Here is a 10,090-nt window from a genome sequence, read left to right as displayed (position 1 = left end):
TGTGATGACGTGTCAAGGCTGGAAGATACCACACATCAGCAAAATATTTCGTCAGATTTTTAAAAGGATTAAATGTTAGGAAAAGTGTGATTGATATGATAATGTTGGAAATGGTGGGCATATGTCGAATCGTGGGCATTATGACCTAAAATATTTTATACTTTGCATCTGAAGTACAAAGTAAAGTCGTTGAGCTGTTATTGTTGTAAACGTTATAGAGATGGAAAGTTTTTTTTGTTTGTTTGTTTTGTCAATAAAGAAAATAATAAATAAATAAATATCCACATATCTTGAACACTATAAAGCACTTATACACATACCAAAGATTTGTACTCGGGGGTAACTAAACATTATAAAATGACTTATTACATTAATTTTGCTGTTATTGTTGTTTGTTTGTTTGTTTGTTTGTTTGTTTGTTTGTTTGTTTGTTTGTAATTGTCAAATTCCAGTCATAAAAATATCTTTATTTTCCTAATGCCTCATGTCTGGCTGAAATGCTGCATAAACAAAGTCTGCATTCAAAGTTTTGCCATTGTCTTGCATTCTTGAACAAATAATCTTTTTCCACCCCCTCACCTCTCTTGTACTCAGTGACCAGTGTGAACACTGTTTCAATCGAAAATAGTTGTCAAGTCACCTTTATTTATATAGAGCTTTATACAATAAAGATGGTTTAAAAGAATCTTTACAGTTATAGACACACAAATAAAGACAATGATTCAGTGATGCAAACAAAATTCAATTCTGCTGTAAAGCAGCTCTAAAAAGATAATAGTAAACAGTCATTATTCAGTTGAAATCAGCTTATTGTTGATTCAAATTTAGTCCAATAACTGTATGAAGTCCACCAATTATGGAATAAATTAAAATCATCTATAAACCAGCTCGGGGATAACAGTGATATCATCTTTCAGCTTTCGCTAGATGTTGGAGTTAAATTAACTCCACCCTATCCAATGTAGTACCCCTTCAAGCACAACAGCACTGGATAAAAGATAACAGAATAAATATGTGAACCTTTCTCAACAGTGGTTTTGTACTGTCTGAATAATGTTACCTTTTAATGGAATCAGCCTATTCAGATTAAAGGAATGTAGGTAAGAAGAAAAGTGTTATATCGTTTAACAATAAATCTACAGAATTTAAATCGCTCAGACAAACCAAGTAATTTATATAACAAATGACAAAATTATATGTTTTGCAAACTCCTCTTGCAATCTAATACATATATTTCACAATTAGGGGGCCGTGTTAAGTACCTAGTATTAATTTACAATATGAAACATGTTTTTTTTTTTCTAAATATATACACAATAAAAACATTGGATGATACATGACTTAAAGTGACATTGTATGTACAAATTTTTATTTGTCCTCAACAGTGAACCACTGTCATAATGGACAAGACAACATTAGTTTTGTGTAAATAAATTATTACCTTAGGCATGGAGAAACAGTATAAACATTAGTTCAACCTTTGAACTTTTGAACTAAGACAATGAGGTTAAAGAGCAGCTCAAGTTAAATATTTGTGTTGATCTAAAAAGTAAGGACTGATAAATGTTATCTGTACACACATACTGTCACACTAGCAGACAGGAGATGAAGGGAGGAGCCTAACAGAGCCAAAGGGACAGAGGGACTCTGTCAGAGGTACTTGAAGACCAAAGTGTGACTCGCAACAGGGAGCGTGGCAGACAGGCGAATGGCCTCTGTAGTCATGACAGGGGTGACAGACAGTTCAGAGCAGACAAACAATTCATTGCAAACCTCCATGGTTGTGACGGGACAGACAGGTAATACAAGAAGGGCAGACAGTTCAGGACAGACATACAGTTCGGAGCAGACAGACGGTTTTAATGTGTGTGCCAATTTTTGAGCATGTTAAGCCCCCCAAAAAGCCCCGGACAGTCAAAACAAGAGCATGCTACTCATTTATTAGCGCAGACTGTTTATTAGCTCGGACCGCAACAAACAAACTAGTCCAAGCTCACAACATGCAGCTTTAGTCGGGAACCAAAGATGATTTTGCGACATGGTTAACGCACAGTGCAAGATCCAGTAAGAAGCGCTTGAATTTGCCACTAAATGAATAGGGTTGCTGCAAGATCTAGTGAGAATCATTCAAATTCTGCCCAGAATTCTGTTATAAACAGCTCTGACGTACATCAGAAAAACAGAAGTAGTAACACTGTAACCATTGTGTTGTGGCAGAAATAGTCGAATGTTTATTATATGTTCGTATAAATTTCAGGGTTTTGAGAGAGAAATTCACTTGTCACTTTTTATTGGCTTTTTAAGCATTTCACACAACTATTTGCAACACTTTAGAGCTCTAAAATGATCCAGCTCAAATAACATTTTTAATGGGATAACCAAAATATACTTTGTGGTAAATAATCACTTATGTCAAGTACAGTAAAACACCATTTTACAAAGTAAATGGCAGCAAAGAAACACTTATTGGCTTATTAGTCATTGAATTATACATTTTGCTTTATATTTTGAAACTGTAAAATCACTATTGTAAAATATCAAATCATCAAAAATCTAATTTGGTCAGTTTTACATTTTTTGTGTATGAAGTAAGAAAAGTTACGAAGTGCCTTGAACAAAAACCCATTTTCTTTAATTTGCAACTAAATCACACATAATGCTCAGTTCCATATAATGCTACAGAAAAATAATGATACATTTAGTAAGAGTAGAATATATAAATTTTCTGTAAAAAAAAAAAAAATACTTTGATTATGGATTGCTACATGACGAGCTCATAAAAGACAGATTGGTAGTAGGATTGGCCGATCAAGAACTGTCTGAATGCAGGCAGCTTGATAAAGATTTGACTCTATTTAAGAGATGATGCAAAAGGAGCTTGTTCAGTTTATGGAGTATATAAAAGCAATACTACACCAGGGAAATAAAAGCATTCTACCCAACGACTGAATAAAATAAAAGCTGGAAGTAGTTAATGTCCAAAATGTGGAAAAGCTCCCTCCCATCCAAAACACCAATACCCTGTGAAGAATGTAAATTGTTGTCACTGTGGAAAAAAATTAAATAAAATTCTCACATACTTAAAAGCCTACTCTCAAACCTTTGACTAGACCTCTCATAGGACTAGGTGGACAACCACTGGATGTAATAGACATGACCAGGTTAGTGCTGCAAAAGGGTGAAGCAAAAGCAATGCAGAATGTGTATATGATAAACAATTTGCAAAAGGCATTATTGAGCAGGCCAGCAATAAAATCTAGTCACGAGATTGGACAGTATCGATACAGTGAATCTGAAGAAAACATACCCAGAACTGGTTTGCTGGTCATCAAACAGTCATATGCCATTAAGCTCCATTTTCAGTAAACTTGTTCTTCTTCAATCACCCTCCCTTTGGCATCGCTTCAGCTCCTGAACATTTCCAAAGTAGGACAGTGTTAGAGATTACAGAAGGTCTGGAGGGGTTCACCTGTCATGTAGATGATGTGTTTGCTTGGGAAGGAACTCAGGAAGAACATGTTGCACGTTGCACATGGTATTGCAAAAGATCCAGAATGTGGGCATCACGCTTAATGTGGATAAGTGTGATCTGTCGAAATGTGAGATATGCTTTTTGGGATATATCATCTTAGCGGATGGAATCAGACCTGACCCTGCGAAAACTGAGGCCATAAGGAGAATGCAGACACCCTCAAATCTTAGTGAGGTAACATGTTTTCTGGGGATGGTGAATCAGATGGAAAAATTCATACCTCAACTTGCTGAGAAAGATAGACCACTTAGAGACTTATTGTCCAAGCAAAATCACTGGGTATAAGTGATTTCGCTATTCTGTGATCAGGTGTACATCTCCATCCAAGGGCCAGAGGGTCCACAGAAGAAATTCAGGAAATCCCTACAGCAGTAGCTGAATAAACAGGAGATTTAACTGCTTAATTGTCAAATCAAGTTAAGTCACGTTTATATAGTGCTTTTAGCAGTACAGATTGTGTCAAAGCAGTTTTACAGTATTAGTTTTTCACATTTTCTAAAACAGTTCAGTTTCAATTCCCTGCTTGCCAAACCAAAACAAAACACACAGAAGCTTATTTTTCTAGTCAGCATTTATCCAGCTGCTAAGGCATACAACATGACAACATGTTAATTTTTGTCATCATTTCACAAAACTTTTTTACCCAGCAAAGAGAACCCTTAGAACAGTTTTAATCCCAATTCAATTTCGAAAGTTTTCAAAAGACATTTAATATTGCAAACTTTACACCAAATTCAGAATCAAAAGTCATCTTAATATGCACAAAATGCTTTTCAGGGCTCTACGCTTACTTTTCTTTCACTTGTACTCCTAAGTCCTAAAACAAATTCAGGAGCACGTCTAATCAATAATTTGAAAATCTGATAAAAAATTAGCCTTCCCATGACAAGGTGATAGTTACAGGGGAAAGTGATTTACAGGGGAATTTTGTTTTTACTGTTGTAATGGCATTTTTCTAACTTTATTAAAAGTATGTAATCTTTTATGTAAATTTTTTAAAATACATTTTAGAAGCTTTTTAAAAATTCAAATTAAAACAAAAAGTACAACAACAATAGGTTACCAATCAAATGAAATAAGTATTAACAAAATTAATTTGTACCACAGAGGTGGCACAGAAGAACACAAAAGTGAGCTCAGAGGTGGCATGAGTGCAATCAAATTCATAAATTCATGCTGAGATTAATGTTTTAAATAGAAACTTCTGAAAATAGAAATATTAAATGTTTTAAATAACTGAAAAGGCTACTTTAAAAATGCAACTAAAAATTGCCAGTAGAAGGCGCCAAGTCACTGATTTGATTACTGAATCATATTTCATTTTTTGAAACCATCACTCATTTTCTCAAAATTTAAACACAAATGCAAATGCATATATATATATATATATATATATATATATATATATATATATATATATATATATATTAGTGGTGGTCATAGATTTTTTTTTTTTTGTTAATCTAGATTAATCTCTTGGAATTAATGTAGATTGAAATGTCTAATTTGAATTCTGCTGAAGGCATTCAGAATATGTGTGCTACCATAATAATGACTAAGGCTCCGTCCACACGAAGCCGGTGCGTTCCCTATCCGATCATTTTTTTTCCTCGTTCTAAAAAAAAAATCCGTAAACACGAAACCACTGAAAACGGTGTAGTATATATGCCAGACCAGTGTGGGGTGCTGTAATTCTGCCATAGAGATACGCTATACACGGAGAAGAAGAATTTGAGCATGCGCATAACCTTGCGCGCTGTATACGAACTAAGAGGAAGAAGACGAAGTTGCGAACATTATTGCTTGTTGCTCATAACAGTTGCATAGAAGCAATAGATTTTGCTGTAATAAAGCTAGTAGGCTTAGTAGCAACACGAACGCAATCATGTAGTCCGCCATTATTGTTGTTGCTGTTACGTGTGACGCAGCCGACACGTGATGTGATGACATCATCGTTTCACAAAATATACGTATTGGCTGTACACACGAAACCGCGAGGGTGTCGTTTTCAGATGTCAGATGGGACCCGGTTTCAAAAAATAGCGGATTCAGTCTCCTAAAACGCCGGATCCGTGTGGATGAAACGCCAATACGATAAAAAATGTATACGTATACAGCGAAACGCGTCTCCGTGTGGACAGGCCCTAAAAGTCAGTCTTTGAGAACGGGTTTCTCAAGCCAGGTGGCACAATTGGACCAGGGGCTCATCTCCTGTTTCCAAAATGCATCACAAACTGCTTGACATTTACAACACAATTAACTATACAAACTTGTGTAACCAACTATTCCTACACTGCATGTACTCCTGCGTAAAAGGCTGCGCGACGTGTACGTTGCATTTAAATACACCGACCCGCACGGGCATGGATATCTGCGTGCACAGTCTTTGGTTAAACTGCGTTGCTTTTAGAAGCGTCAATTCATTGTTGCATATAGTTTAATGTCTTTATTTCGGGATTATCAAAGTAAATTATAACTCAAATTTGAGATTTTACTGGGGCACAACAGATTTTCACTGGGGCACGTGCCCCAGTAAAAAGGGTCTAGCAACGCACCTGCCCTGAAGCGAACCCGGCGGCTTCATAGCTGCATTCATGTTAGCACGTCTCGTTTGATGTGGTAATTTCACAGTAGGCATACACACAGGTTCGAATTGCACTGTTCTCGCCCCCTACAGTGCAATTCGGATAGGTATACATCCGCGCTAAAATATTAAGGTGAAAGTCAACCCAATTTTACCCCTGGCAAATTCTGACTTAAAGTTACTTTTATTCAACCAGCAAGTTTTTTTTTTTTTTTTTTTTTTTTGATTAGAAATGACACAGAGGCATCATTGTGGGAAAAAAAAAACATATTACTCATCTTTTATTTACATTTAAACAAAAAGTGGCATGTCCAAAATTATTCATACCCTTCTCAATAATCAATAAAAAAAGCCTTTATTGGCTATTACAGCAATCAAACACTTCCTATAATTGCGTGTTTTGAGTCGTTGTCGTGCTGAAATGTCCATTGGTGCCCAAGGCCAAGTTTCTCTGCAGACTGCCTGATGTTGTTGTTGAGAATTTTGATGAATTGTTTCTTTTTCATGGTGCATTTACTGTGATTAGGTTCCCTGGTCCACCGGCTGAAAAACACCCCCAAAACATTAATTTCCCACCTCCATGTTTGACAGTGGGGATGGTGTTCTTAGGCTTGAAGGCTTCTCCTTTTTTACGCCAAATTAAATCTACATCATTGTGGCCAAACAATTTAATCATCTGACCATAAAACAGAAGACCAGAAGTCTTCTTCTTTGTCCAGACGAGCATTTGCAAAGGCCAAGAGGGCTTTTGTGTGCCTTATCTGGAGAAGTGGTGTCCTCCTTGGTCTGCGTCCACGGAACCCAGAGGTGTGCAGTGTCTGTTGGACTGTCTGCCTTGAGATGTTGCCACCAGCAGAGCCCAGATTCATCAGGATGGCCTTGGTGGTGATCCTTGGATTCTTTTTTTACCTCTCTCACTATCCTCCTGGCCAGCACAGGTGTCACTTTTGGCTTCCGACCACGTCCTCTGAGATTTTTCACAGTGCAGAACGTCTTGTATTTTTTAACAATACTTTGCACTGTAACCACTGGAACTTCAAAACATTTAGATATGGTCTTATAGCCCTTTCCTGACTTGTGAGCAGCCACAATGCGCAGCGGCAGGTCCTCAGTGGGCTCCTTTGTCTTAGCCATGACTGTCCACAAACCAACAGCAGAGAGCTTCTGTTCATCACCTGTTGAGTTGATTAAAACAGCTGTCCCCAATGAATCAGGGTAATTAGAATGCTTTAGAACAGTTTGGACTATTTGGAATGGTATAGAATTTTGGATTTGGATGGTATAGAGCCTGTGTATTTTCTGGTCAAAAAAACTTGCTGGTTGAATAAAAGTAACTTTAAAGGTGCCATAGAATGGAAAACTGTATTCACCTTGACATAGTTGAATAATAACAGTTCTGTACATGGACATGACATACCTTGAGTCTCAAACACCATCATTTGCGCCTTCTTATATAAATCTGGTGTTTGCAAAAGACCACTGAAAAATAGGCCAAATCCAACATAACACAGACTATTACATAATAGCCGTGATTGTTAATAGTTATACCCCCAACATTTGCATAATCATCAGAAGTTCTGCGGGTAGGCTATTGTGAGAAAACAAAAAAACAAAAAAACAAAGCGAGTACAATAGCAAAAATGGCAGATCACGGGAATAAATGTTATCTTCCAGGTTGTGCAGGAGATGTTAAGTGCAGGGATGGGTCGGTGTCTGTACCCAAAAAGGCACAAAAAAAACAAACAAACAAACAAATAAGGCATTCTATATAAAATAAGGCAAGCCACTGAAGGGAACATGGTTAGCTTAATGCTAGCGGTAGCCTATTACATTGCAGTCATAGACTGTAAAAAAGATGGACAACGTGTCTCCGCTTCTTTCCACTATAGAAAAGTGAAGCCTAAACAACTCAATATGGCCGCTACCATCTTGGGGGAAATTACGTCATTTGGAGCCAGAGCATGCGCAGTAGAGGTTCGTTTGGAGCCAGAGCATGCGCAGTAGTGTCGTGAGGCGGAGCCGCGGTGTCAAAGTCCCGCCCAAACTCCCGCAGATCCAATCGCACGATCACAATCATGACACCACACCCCGTTTTTATAGCATCAAATAACTATTTAAAAGCGAACTTATTAGAAAAACGAACACCTGAACATGAATCAGCATTATAAGAACTACCTCACACGATGGAAATCATCTTTGGAAAAAAATTATTTGAAGTGTAATTCGATTATTTAGTTTGGCTCACGTCCCATTAGATTACATGGAGAGGGCGGGGTTTATGACCTATACTGCAGCCAGCCACCGGGGGGCGATCGAAAACTTTCGGCTTCACTTTTCAGGACACCCACGGCAAGCTTGATTGCAGTACATAAGATTTCACTTACCACATAAACAGAGAGATGGCTGCGCGGACGATGGCGAATGATCTCAAATCCTAGGGTTGTAAATGGACCTGTAAAACCGTTTCTTTAGAATATTTGCCCTTTCCTATGTCATATACCTTCTACGAAGATATCAGAGAACAATTTAAAATATTGTATCAATGCATTCTATGGCACCTTTAAGTCAGAATTTGCCAGGGTTATGAATAATTCCGGGCTTGACTGTATATACAGGTTCTGGTCATATAATTAGAATATCTTCAAAAAGTTTATGTATTTCACTAATTCCATTCAAGAAGTGAAACTTGTATAATGTATACATTCATTCCACACAGACTGATATATTTCAAGCGTTTATTTCTTTTAATTTTGATGATTATAACTGACAACTAATGAAAACCCCAATTCAATATCTCAGAAAATTACAATATTACTTAAGATTAATACAAAGAAAGGATTTTTAGTAATCTTGGCAAACTGAAAAGTATGAACATGAAAAGTATGAGCATGTACAGCACTCAATACTTAGTTGGGGCTCCTTTTGCCTGAATTACTGCAGCAATGCGGCGTGGCATGGAATCGATCAGTCTGGCATATCGCATCTTCCACTTCACAATATCCCATAGATTTTCTATGGGGTTAAGGTCAGGCGAGTTTGCTGGCCAATTAAGAAACAGGGATACCATGGTCCTTAAACCAGGTACTGGTAGCTTTGGCACTGTGTGCAGGTGCCAAGTCCTGTTGGAAAATGAAATCAGCATATCCATAAAGTTGGTCAGCAGCAGGAAGCAGGAAGTGCTCTAAAACGTCCTGGTATACAGCTGCGTTGACCTTGGACCTCAGAAAACACAGTGGACCAACACCAGCAGATGACATGGCACCCCAAACCATCACTGACTGTGGAAACTTTACACTGGACCTCAAGCAACGTGGATTCTGTGCCTCTCCTCTCTTCCTCCAGACTCTGGGACCCTGATTTCCAAAGGAAATGCAAAATTTACTTTCATCAGAGAACATAACTTTGGACCACTCAGCAGCAGTCCCGTCCTTTTTGTCTTTAGCCAAAGCGAGATGCTTCTGACGCTGTCTGTTGTTCAAGAGTGGCTTGACACAAGGAATGCGACAGCTGAAGCCCATGTCTTGCATACGTCTGTGCGTAGTGGGTCTTGAAGCACCGACTCCAGCTGCAGTCCACTCTTTGTGACTCTCCCCCACATTTTTGAATGGGTTTTGTTTCACAATTCTCTCCAGGGTGCGGTTATGCCTATTGCTTGTATACTTTTTTTCTACCACATCTTTTCCTTCCATTCGCCTCTCTATTAATGTGCTTGGACACAGAGCTCTCTGAATAGCCAGCCTCTTTTGCAATGGCCTTTTGTGTCTTGCCCTCCTTGTGCAAGGTGTCAATGGTCGTCTTTTGGACAACTGTCAAATCATCAGTCTTCCCCATGATTGTGTAGCCTACAGAACTAGACTGAGAGACCATTTAAAGGCCTTTGCAGGTGTTTTGAGTTAATTAGCTGATTAGAGTGTGGCACCAGGTGTCTTCAATTCTGAACCTTTTTACAATATTCTAATTTTCTGAGATACTGA

The sequence above is a fragment of the Garra rufa genome, unplaced genomic scaffold (assembly GCF_049309525.1).
Source record: "Garra rufa unplaced genomic scaffold, GarRuf1.0 hap1_unplaced_004, whole genome shotgun sequence".
In the NCBI taxonomy this organism is placed as follows: domain Eukaryota; kingdom Metazoa; phylum Chordata; class Actinopteri; order Cypriniformes; family Cyprinidae; genus Garra; species Garra rufa.
The sequence above is the reverse complement of the archived record's forward strand: the minus strand, read 5'-3'. Positions refer to the sequence as shown.